At 40.5% G+C, this 12,369-nt stretch overlaps 1 pseudogene; it reads right to left on the bottom strand.

Annotated features, from left to right (window-relative positions):
- Nucleotides 1-528: 528 nt before the first annotated feature.
- Nucleotides 529-854, bottom strand: LOC108513303 (CDGSH iron-sulfur domain-containing protein 1 pseudogene; annotated as a pseudogene).
- Between the last annotated feature and the right edge of the window lie 11,515 nt (nt 855-12,369).

Genomic DNA, 12,369 nt, shown 5'->3' with positions numbered 1-12,369 from the left:
TTGATCCTTCCTGTGAGAATTTTATCAATTCTATTCATCTTCTCAAAGATCTAATTTTCAGTGTTTTACTTCTATTTCCTATTCAATTGATATCTGTTCTTACCTTTATTATTTCTATCCTTCTATCTACTTTGGGTTTAATTTGCTCTTTTCTTCGTTCCTTTACTTTCAAACTGTTTTTTAAATTTTGAGAATAATTTAATATGTTGACTTCAAGATGCAACTATATTCTATATAAGATACAACTCTTTATGTCAATATTTTAAAGAAACGGATCCTTAAACAAGACCAAAATAACCCACAGACCATGAGGTTGGTTTTTCTTTTTTCCTTTTTTATTTTGTTTAAACAAATGTGCACCACGACACTTGAACAAGTAAGACAAATGCCACGAATGTGAAAGCTGCAGTTTGCAATATACCACATTTAGAACCCAGGGGAGGCAAATTAAACAGAGGTGGTAGTCATTCTAATTAAGCAATCAGGTAACTTCACGACAAGTTGATATGCAGCATCAAAAGTGTCCATTTAAGTTTCTTTTTTCTTGACGATTAGAGGTCCCACGTTGTCTCCAGTCTGTTTGTGGTGTTTTGTGTGAGAACTATCACAGAATGGGAACTTTTTGGACCTCCAACAATGGCAGTACACAGCTTTGTCTCCCAAATCCTCCATGTCAAAAGCATGTACTATCTTGGGGTTGTCTTTCTGGATGTGAAGGTTTATCATAGCTTTATTTTGAGATCTTTATCATAAAATCTTTTGTAAGCTAGATAACCCATTGCAGCTGTCCCAGCAGCAATAGTAAATGCTGTGATCCATTCAACTTGTAAGCTGGAACTGGAAGTCAGACTCATGGCGTCGCCGCTTGCGAGGCATGTGCACTAGGATACCGGGCACAAATGGATTCCTCAACCTATTTTTATATTTATGTTTCATTTCACAGACAGACTATAGTTGAAACTTTTTTCTTTTTTAATCCATCCCAACTATATTGGCCTTATAATTGTAGTGTCGAGTACATTTTCATTTAATGTAGTTGTTGATGTAGTTGGATTTAGGTCTGCCATTTCACCATTTTTAGGTATTTGTTGCTTCTGTTTTATGTCCCACCTTTTTTTCTTTTCCTTCCTTTGTTTGAGTTAATTGAGATTTTTTTAGTATTCCATTTTGATTTTCTATTTAATTTTAGCTATATGTTTTGCATTATTATTTTGGTGGCTGCTCTAGGAACAACGATGTGCGTCTTTAGCTTCTTTCTTTATACCTAGAATTAATAATGAACTATGTCACATAAAATGTAGGCTGCTTTGCTATAATACAAGGAGCTCCCTTATCCAGCTCCTTTTCCAGACAGAATGTTAAGTAATACCTACCTTCTATGAACAGCAGAAGAAAAGTTGGAAGCTAATAAAGGTTGGTTCATGAGGTTTTGGGAATGAAGCCATCTCCATAACATAAAAGCAGCAAGTGCTGATATGAAAACTGCAGCAAATTATCCAGAAAATCTAGCTAAGATAATTCATGAAGGTGGCTATGATGCAGGACAGGTGAGCCCCAAATTGGGGCTGAGCCTGTGAAGGTTCTTGGCTTCTCCCAGGAAAGAATTCAAGGGTGAGCCAGTGGTAGGTAGAAGAACACAGCTTTATTGAACTGGCAGTGTTATAGCTCCATGACTGTTCTTGCAGAGCAGAGCAACCCCATAGGCAGAGAGTAGCAGCATGGGGGCAGTTCTGTAGTCATGTTTATACCTACTTTTAATTGCATGCAGATTAAGGAGCAGTTTATGCAGAAATTTCTATGGAAAGGGTAGTAACTTCTGGGTTGTCGAGTCATTGCCATGGAAAGGGGTGATAACTCCTGAGTGTTGCCATGCAGTGGTAAACTGACATGGCACACTGCTGGGTGTACCTTATGGAAAGCTGCTTCTACCCAGTCCCTGTTTTAGTTAGTCCTCAATTTGGACTGATGTCCAAGCCCTGCCTCTGGAGTTGAGTCCCGCTTCCTGCCTCAGTGACACTAAACAACAGATTTTCCAGGTAGACAAAACAGCCTTCTATTGGAAGAAGATGCCATCTAGGACTTTTGTAGCTAGAGAGGAGAAGTCGATGCCTGGGTTCAAAGCTTCAAAGGATAGGCTGACTCTCTTGTTAGGGGCCAGTGTAACTGGTGACATTAAGTTGATGCCAATGCTTATTTACCATTCTGAAAGTCCTAGAGCCCTCAAAAATTATGCTAAATCAACTCTGCCTGTACTCTAGAAATGGAAGAATCAAGCCTGGATAATAGCACATCTGTTTATAGCATGGTTTGCTGAATATTTTAAGCCTACTCTTGAGACGTATTGCTCAGAAAAAATGATTCCTTTACAAATATTACTACTAATTGACAACATGTCTAGTCACCCAAGAGCTCTGATAGAGATGTACAAGGAGATTAATACTGTTTTCATGTCTGTTAACAAAACATCCATTCTGCAGCCCATGGGTCAAGGAGTAATTTTGACTTTCATATCTTATTATTTAAGAAATACAGTTTGTAAATCTATAGCTGCCATAGATAGTGATTACTCTGCTGAATCTTGGCAAAGCAAGTTGAAAACTGCCCAGGAAGCATTCACCATTCTAGATGCCATTAACAGCATTTGTGATGCATTGGAGGAGGTCAAAATATCAACATTAACAGGAATTTAGAAGACGTCGATTCCAGTTCTCATGAATGACTTTGATGGTTCAAGTCTTGAGTAGAGGAAGTAACTAGAGATTTGGTGGAAATAGCAAGGGAACTGGAATTAGACTTGGAGCCGAAATATGTGACTGAATTGTAGCAATATGATGATAAAACTTCAATGGAGGAGAAGTTGCTTCTTATGTGTGAGCAAATAAAGTGATTTCTTGAGATGAAATCTGTTCCTAGTGAAGATTCTGTGACATTGTTGAAATGATAAAAAGGGATTTAGAATATTAGATAAACTTAGTTGAGAAAGCAACAGCAGGGTTTGGGAGGATTGACTTCAATTTTGAAAGTTGTCCTATTGTAGATAAAACACTATCAAGCAGCATCACATGCTACAGAGAAATCTTTTGTGAAAGGAAGAGTTGATTGATGAGGCAAACTTCATTGTTGTCTTATTTTAAGAAATTGCCACAGCCACACCAGCCTTCAACAATCACCACCCTAATCATTCAGCAGCCATCAACACTGAGATAAGACCCTCCACCAGCAAAAAGATTATAACTCACTGAAGGCTCAGATAATCATTAGCATTTTTTAGCTATAAAGTATTTTTCAGACATAATGCTATTGCACATTTAATAGACTACAGTATAGTATAAGCATAACTTTTATATGCCCTGAGAAACCAAGAAATTCATGTGATTCACTTTATTGCAATATTTGCTTTATTGCAGTGGTCTGGAACTGGACTTGCAATATCTCTGAGGTATGCTTGTAATGCTTTTGTAAGTTCATTTTGTCAAAAGTGAAACAGATGAAATGAATGTTAAGACATTGAATATTGGAGATTTTCTTCAATGATAATAAAAATACAAATTTTGGTGGAACACAGTGTTGTAGAGGAAATAATTTTCTTACTAAATTTAGATATCAATAGACTCAGAATGTACTTGAAGTTGGTTAGGTGCACACATACTTAATAACTGTTTCCAAATGTCATTTCCCCCCCTATCAGTTGAATTAGAAACTGTAGTTGTGAAAAATTAAGTAATTTTATATGTATTCAGAAAACTGAACTACTGATTTTGAGTGCGAAATAATAGTTTAGCATGACCGTATACACTTTTCTCTTTCCTGCCTATTGTCAGATTTTAGAAAGCTTTGAATTTTTAAAGAACTACTTTGTGAATCAACTTGTGTCTTAAAATGTTGTAGAGCTTTTGTGTAAACAAATTCTCTAAATTTTGGTTCATTTTGTTTAAAACCAGCTGGAGATATTTAACCAAAATTAAGTAAATGGTTCATCTTAAGACATCAGCTTATGAATCTTTTTTTGAATTGTGACTACTAAAAACAAGCCCTGTAAATAGGAAGACACTGAGATTTATCTCTACAAAAGCAAGGGAGAAGCTGAAAAAAATTAAATCACAACAGCTAAAATGGTGTACCACACTTAATATTCAAATTCTCTAAGTGCTTTGAAATATCTTGATTTATGGGGCGAATCTTGTGATGGTGCTCACATGGTAGTTAAGTAAATTTGTATTCCACCATGTGGTGGAACGAAGTTGAGTTAGCCTATGATCTCGAACATGTAAAACTGGTGAACCACTCAAAAGAATCATAGAGACAACTTATTTGATATGTTTTAGCAAGGAAAACTACTCTGAGGCAAAAGGAAAGTATCTGTGAAAATACTTGAAGTGAAATATTTACTCTTTTCAATATGAAAAATAATTAAAATGGACAATATCCTCAATTTCACTAAAATTTCTCCAAACTTTACAGATATCTCAGTACCAGGAGGCAAAATGTTTTCTCAATTAAAAAAATTGTACTCTACAAAGAAGGGTCAATTCAAAGAATCAATGATTTCAAATTTATTAATCATAACATGCAATTTGAAGAAAATTTCAGGCAATTTTATGGCAAAGTCTAAAATGATAAGATCAGCTTGAAAAAATTACAATCTTCAGAAAAATTTGGTGATACAATATTAGAGGGTGATATGTCTAGGAAGCAGAATTAAATATGCAAGTCCATACCAAACATGAATTATTCTGTTTACATTATTTTTTAATGTTCAGATGATCAACATAAAGATTAAATGAAAAAAAATTTTCAATCTGCGAGGCGGGTGGATCACGAGGTCAGGAGATCAAGACCATCCTGGCTAACACAGTGAAACCCCGTCTCTACTAAAAATACAAAAAATTAGCCAGATGTGGTGGCGGGCACCTGTAGTCCCAGCTACTCGGGCGGCTGAGGCAGGAGAATGGTGTGAACCCGGGAGGCAGAGCTTACAGTGAGCTGAGATCGCACCACTGCACTCCAGCCTGGGAGACAGAGCGAGACTCCGTCTCAAAAAAAAGAATGAAGTTGAGCATTTTTCATGTTGATTAACTATATTTCCTTGGCAGTGATTATTTGTTTATATTCTTTTTCAGTTTTTCTGTTGAGTAGAAAGTCTTTTTTCTTCACAATTTCCAAAATCTCTGTCTCTTTTTCTAGTTGGAAAAGATAGGGTAATTTTATTTTATTTTGTTTTATGGGTTTAAAACTTTTTTTTTCTAACTTTTATTTTAGATTCAGGGGGTACATGTGCAGGTTTGTTACCTGGCTATATTGAGTCATGCTGAGGTTTGGGGTATGAATGATCTGGCCACCCATGTGCTGAGCATAGAACCCAACTGTTTTTCAACCTTTGCCCCCTCGCTTCCTCCCACCTCTAGTAGTCCCCAGTATCTGTTGTTGACATCTTTACAACATAATTTTTTGACTGGATGTACACAAGTCTATATTATGGTTTTAGAAGAAATTTTATTTATTTTTTATTTTTTTTTGAGGTGGAGTCTCGCTCTGTCAGCCAGGCTGGAGTACAATGGCATGATCTCAGCTCATTGCAACCTCCACCTCCCAGGTTCAAGCCATTCTTCTGCCTCAGCCTCCTGAGTAGCTGGGATTACAGGCACCTGCCACCACGCCCGGCTAATTTTTGTATTTTTAGTAGAGATGGAGTTTCACCGGGTTGGCCAGGCTGGTCTTGTACTCCTGGCCTCAGGTGATCTGCCCTCATTGACCTCCTAATGTGCTGGGATTACAGACATGAGCCACTGCGCCTGGTCAGAAATTTTATTTTAAAATTAGTTTTGAATAGAATAATTTTATGTTCTATCAATAAAAAAAAATCAATTTGCTAGGCAATACATAAATCTTATGAAAATTATTTAGTTTTTCTTATTGTTAGATCCTTCTTCCACTCTCAAAAGTGTCCCAGTTTGAATGGTATATTATACGGTTGCCCTTGCATTGTGTTTGCCATTAACAGAATTCATGAATATTCTGGTGTTCCACCTTTTAGGTGGATGGTAGTTTTGTACTTCTCTGCTCTACTTGTAATCAGTTATGGCCATATGACATACTTGGGCCAGTGAAAGGTGAGCAGAAGTAATGTGTGGCATCTCTAAGAGCCAGTGCATGCTTACCCTCCCCTTTCTGCTGCAGTGATCATGGAAGCGTATGTCAAATAGAAGTTTCTGTCAGGTTGCAACCTCTAATGGTGATGGCCTGGAGCATAGCTCCTAGCAATGCTGCGTGAGAAATAAATAAGGGAGTGTTATAAATAAATTCACACATTGATGTTTGTGCTGTTAAACCACTGAGATATTGGGATTATTTATTATGTAGCTAAACTTGACCTACCCTCATTGATAAAACTTAATTTTTTTTTGTTTAATTTTAATTTATTTATTATTATTATTTTTTTGAGACAGGATTTCACTTCTGTTGACCAGGCTGGATTGCAAAGGTGCTGTCTCAGCTCACTACAACCTCTGCCTTCTGGGCACAAGCAGTTCTCTTGCCTCAGCCTCCTGAGTAGCTGGAAATACAGGAGTATGCCACCACGACTAGCTAATCCAGCTAATTTTTTTTGTAGAAAAAGGGTTTTGTCAGATTGCCCAGGCTGGTCTTGAACTCTTGAGCTCAAACCATCTGCCTGCCTTGGCCTCTCAAAGTGCTGGGGTTATAGGCAATCATACCTGGCCTGATAAAACTTTAAAATAAGTTAATCTATTAATTAATTAATTTAGACCTCAACTTGTCTCAAAAGAAACCTGGGGCAGTTTATAAATAGCAAGATACAATAAAATATAGGGGGTTGGGTAAAGGGAAAATAGGGGTATGAAAATAAAAATGTTGGCCGGGCACAGTGGCTTATGCCTATAGTCCCAGCACTTTGGGAGGCCGAGGTGGGCGGATCACGAGGTCAGGAGATCGAGACTATCCTGGCTAACGCAGTGAAACCCGTCCCTACTAAAAATACAAAAAATTAGCCTGGTGTGGTGGTGGGCACCTGTAGTCCCAGCTACTCAGGAGGCTGAGGCAGGAGAATGGCAAGAACCCGGCAGGCGGAGCTTGCAGTGAGCCGAGATTGTGTGACTGCACTCCAGCCTGGGCGACAGAGCGAGACTCTGTCTCAAAAAACAAAAAACAAAAAACAAAAAACAAAAAACAAAAAAAAGAAAAAGAAAAGAAATATGTCAGAGGTAAGATTAATCCTCAAAATGCATTCCTGTGTATGCATTCCCAGTGATGGACGGGCAATTACTCTATAAACTTAGCAGCAAAGGCAAATAGGGAAATCTGAGCAGTAGCAGCACCCATAGGATGACAGCAAACCAGATTCTTAGGAAAATCTTAGACAAAATGGGGCACAGTGCCAAAAACTGGAGGGCTTTCGTTCCAAAACTCAGTCGGAGTGTCTCCCAATGGCTTTTTCTCACACCAGCTCCCGATGCAAGCAGAGGCCACAGTGACAATATCCAAGTCAGGAAAAAAGAATGGGAGGTGGTGGTCAAGGGATAGAGGCTAGACAAACAGCTCTTGACGACCTGGCCAAATTTAATGTGAACGTTCCAGAATCTATAGCACGAGTGGGTGTCCTTAAGTCGATCCTTCCATAAATGAATGAATGAATGAATAAATAAATCAATGAATACATATTTCCCAATGAGGCCTCTTTTAACAAAATTGTCTAGGAGGAATTTGGTTATATTCCCTGGCAAGGTCCTGGGGCTGAATCAGACCTGGCTCCTACCCACCAGAAGCTTCCCCTCCAACAACAGGGCAAGATATATAGACAAACACCCATAGCATGGAATGAATTATGGGAAGAAAGCCCTGTCCATGCCGTATGCCCTGGGGGCCCTGAGAAGGCATGGTGGCTCTCCTGAAGGGTAACTGAGTCATTCCCCAAAAGGGACATGATTGGCCCCAGAGGTCTGTGTCTTGGCAGGTATTTAAGATGTCTGAGTGCTTGGCATTTCTGTCTGTGAAAAGCTTCATATCCAAGGACCATCTCAAAGGCCTGAGGGAAGAACATGCTGGGTTGAATAAGCCACAATGGCAGTGAAGCCAGCTGTACCCAGGCAGCCACAGTTTCCTGAGTGAGCTCGGGGGAGGAACCTCAGCCAGGGCTGGATGAGGCCTGTGAACTGATGACCTCAAGACTGGAATGTTTGCAAGAGTCTATTTTTGTTTCAGATAAAACCAGAAACAATGAGCCACTTGGGGAGCCAGCCTCCTGGAGATTGATGGTGAGGGGGCGAGCTGAAGCTCACTAGGGAAGTATGTGTGGCTCTCAGCTCACCCATATATTTCCCTGCAGAGCAAAGGCTGAGTGATAAGTAGGAAAGGGAAATCCAGTTCAGGCCAAGGCAGGGTCTACAGAGGCTGGGTGCTCTTTCAGAAACAAACTCAGTGTCTCTATCCGTCCCTTCGTCTATGTCTGCCCCTCCACCTCGGAGCTTCATCAAGCACCCAGCTGGTGTCTGGTCCTGTTCTTGGCTAAGAGGGTAACACAGGAGAAGGTCTAGGCCTTATTCTCAGGAGAAGACACCCCAGGCAGAACACCAGCAAGGAAAGCACCTGACCCGTGTGAGAAGCCATTTGGAATTCAGGGTCCGGGAACTTCATTTGTTGCTAACCCACACTAGTCAATGAAAAACAGTATTTTCCCTTTAAAAGCCTTTTCTTCATCAATCCAAGAGCTGTTGATGGAGAAATCTGTGTGCCTGGCTCTACGCTTGGCAGGGTGTGTGGGTGGGGAGTGAAAGGGAGCACCTCTCCAGCTAAAGACTCTTGCATCCAGTTCTCAGAAGAGAGTTAGAGCACTAATTCTGGAGGTGGAAACCCAGACACCATTAATCACCCGAGGACTGCCTGTCCTCCATCACCTCCCCTCCACTGTGACACAAACCAGGACTTTTAAGGAGCTTGCTGAGAGCCACTCAGCTAATCAGAGGCAGATCTCCCAGACCTGTATTTTCCCCCCACACCAGTGAAGAGCAATGGTTGCTCCTTCCTTCATCAAATAGTCCAGAAATGAAAGTGGTGGGGAGAGGTCCTTCACCCTCAGACCATTCCCTAGCCCAGGCTCCCTTTTCTTCTTTGACCCTCCTGGCCTCATGGATCCCTGATCTTATACTCAACACCTGTCAAGTAACCTTCATACCTGGAGGTTTCTAAAGCTCCCAGTGAGGAAACCTGGACTTTGCTGGGGAAATCACACCTCCCTCAGCTGTCAATGCTGGGTCTGTCTTCACCCCAAGAAGAAATGGGTTAGGCTCTGATGTCCCTGGCTGATGGCCACATTGCTGTGTATTTCATGCTCATGTTCCCCTCTGAGTCTGTCTGAAGACAGAACAGAATCAGGACATGAGGAGACTCGGCTTCCAGTGGGACTTGCTGGCACCATTCACAGTGTCTGGGGAAGCATGTCAGTGATTTGGCAGGGCTGGGAACTGTGGGAGCCCCTCCATGAATGCATCACTGCACGGACCATTCCTGACTGCAAGGAGATGGTTTGGGAATCAGATGTGTTTAGTTTGCAGGATTTTCAGATCTGACATCCAGAAAGAAACCAGCTCAGAATCTGCTCCAGAGTGAGACGCAAGAGGGCCTGTCACAGTGTTCAGATCCTGACTTCAAGGTGCTTTTATCCAGGATACCTAAAGAGCTTCCCTCATTGGTTAGAAGTGATCGGTAGAAAGACTTACAGTGAGTTACTCAAGGCACTATTTGTAGTACCAACTTGGTATTAAGTGAGGTTGGTGTGCTATTATCTTTAACTGGTCTCGTGTGTACCTTATCTTCCCATGAAGAAACCACACCAGGTTGCCTTGAAACTCTACTTTGCATGTTCAAATGTCTATTGAAAAGATGTTTTGAGAGAAGCAAGACCCTCTCGGAGAGGAAGTAGGATCAGCTTTCCCCAGCTCCTGCAGTGATCATTCTTTCAACCGGCAAACGCTTACTGAGCCATCTGTCAGGTTTGGGCTGGTAACAGGCTACAGAGATGAATCGGAAGTAATTCTGCCATTGAGGTGTGCAGATTCAAGTAGGTGAGACTGACATGTTTGTAAAACACCATAGCACCCTGAAGGCATGGGATGCTGCGTGGGAGGAAGGCTACGTTCTGAGACTGTTCAGTGGCTTGCTCCCTAGAAAGGGATTCTTGAAGGAGGTGTTGTGATGGCAAATTTTCTGTGCCAATTTGGCCATGGTCCTCAGATATTTGGTGGAAAATTATTCTAGATACTTCCATGAAGGTATTTTTAAAGAGGAGATTAACATTTAAATCAGTAGGCTTGGAGTAAAGCAGACCATCCTCCATAATGTGAGTGGGCTTCATCTGATCAGTTGAAGATCTTAAGAGCAAAGACTGACCTTGAAGCAAGGAGGAATTCTGTAGCAGGTGACTTTTGGACTCACACTGCAGTTCATCCTGGGATCTCCAGCTGCTGCCAGATCCTGTAGATTTTGTATTTGTCAAGCCTCCACAACTGCTTGAACCAATTCCTTAAAATAAATACATCCCTCTGTCTATGTTTTTATATGTATACACATCCCGTTGGTTCTGTTTCTTTGGAGAACCCTTACTAATACAGGTATTAATGACTGAGGATGCCTTGGGGGAGTCATTGCTAGTTTATGGGAATTCCTGGGCTGTACACAAGCACAGAACATTCTGGAGTGTCATGGCCCCACAGACCCATTTTTAGGGTTTATGAGAAGACAACAGAGGCCTTTTTCCAGAGATAAGTAGAAAGCAATTGTCAGAGATAAAAAGCTTTTCTCTAAAAAGGCAACAACCTCAGTGGCAGAAAGGCCAAAAGAGTTTTATGCATCTGAAGAAGTTGCTGGAAATCCCAGTACCATGGACAAGCCACTTGTAGATTTCACTGAAACAAAATTAAAGCAAAAGCCAGAGTCAACTGACCGAGTGACAAAGAGCACTGCTTTGAGATGTTAGAAAGCCAAGCCCTTCCTAGACCTGAGACCCAAAGTCTCAGCTATTCCAAAGCCTGAGATAGTTACATTAGTTCATTTCTGGTTTTGCTTTTCTAAGGTATATAATACTGTTAAGTTTGCAATGTTAAAACAGCTTTGTATTTTTACCACATTTCTAATTTTATTGTTAATCTTTCAATTAAAAAATTGTAATGGAAAATGGGAAGTTTATCATCATTCAGTCTGTTGAATCTAGGAAGAAGGGAGGTATTATAGTGATCTCTGGGCGTGTTCCCGCTCTGGTTATCCTTCATGGGTTCCTAAGAACTGATGGTGGTCTTTCCTAATATTATCCTAACAGTTTTATAAACACCTGCATTTTTGCATGAAACAATATCCTGCTTAATATAACTGAAGAGATTTCTGTTTTCCTGACTGGCTCCTGACTGATTCAGTATTTGGCACTGCAAGTGCTCCTAGAAAGCAGACATTTAAAGATGAGAAGAATGCGTTGGTTATCTGTGCAGATTAGGTTTGGAGCTAGTGATGGCTTCTTTCTCAAAAGAAAATGGAATATTGACAATGCATGGCCTACCATGGCAAGCAGCAGTTTTTAAAAGTCACCTGAAGTTGTCTGGAATAAAGAACCTATGAAGGGCAAGGCTTTGGCAGACTACATGGTGACTGCTATAGAATGTCGTGGTGGCAACGAGGAGTGAGACTTGCAAGGGTGGGCAGGCTGGCCATTTCTGATTGCACTGGAATAAGAGAAATGAATAATCTCAGGGTACAAGTCATGATCAGAGAGTCAGAGTGCTTCTGTAACTGCCTTCAAATAATTGTTACTTGTCTTGTAACTTAGTGTGTTACAAAGTTCAATTATGAAGTTGCAGATAATAGCACAATGTAATTTACAGCCATACCAGGTCTTACGTTAAAGTGAGGACATTGTTTAAGAAAGAGTGAGACATTGAGAATAGGTATGGAGACATTTGGGTAGATTAGGCTGATTCAGAATAGTTTGGCCTCACATCCCAAATCTCTCTGTGCCTACTTTGCCATTAGAAGCAACCTTCTCCACTGCTGTCTGAGGAAACTACTTTCCACTTGCTTAAGGACCTTGTAAGGAGATGCTAAATCCCCTTAAGACATATTCTCGCTACCTCTCATTATTTGCAGATTCAAAACTAAGTCAGATCCTAGCATGCCCAAGAGGGTTGAGAACAAAGTATGATCCAGGAGGAGAAAGAATACATGCAAGAAAAATTACAAGGTGACAGTCTAGGGAGGAGGTTATGTAATGTTGGATTGGGACAAATGTATCATGATGCATGTATTTACCAGATTCTTGATCTAATTTGTTAGCTTGAGCAGCTCAGCATGACTCTGGCAATTTGCTTTTTT

The sequence above is a fragment of the Rhinopithecus bieti genome, unplaced genomic scaffold, assembly GCF_001698545.2.
Source record: "Rhinopithecus bieti isolate Rb0 unplaced genomic scaffold, ASM169854v2 scaffold_32107, whole genome shotgun sequence".
Lineage (NCBI taxonomy): Eukaryota > Metazoa > Chordata > Mammalia > Primates > Cercopithecidae > Rhinopithecus > Rhinopithecus bieti.
The sequence above is the reverse complement of the archived record's forward strand: the minus strand, read 5'-3'. Positions and strand labels throughout refer to the sequence as shown.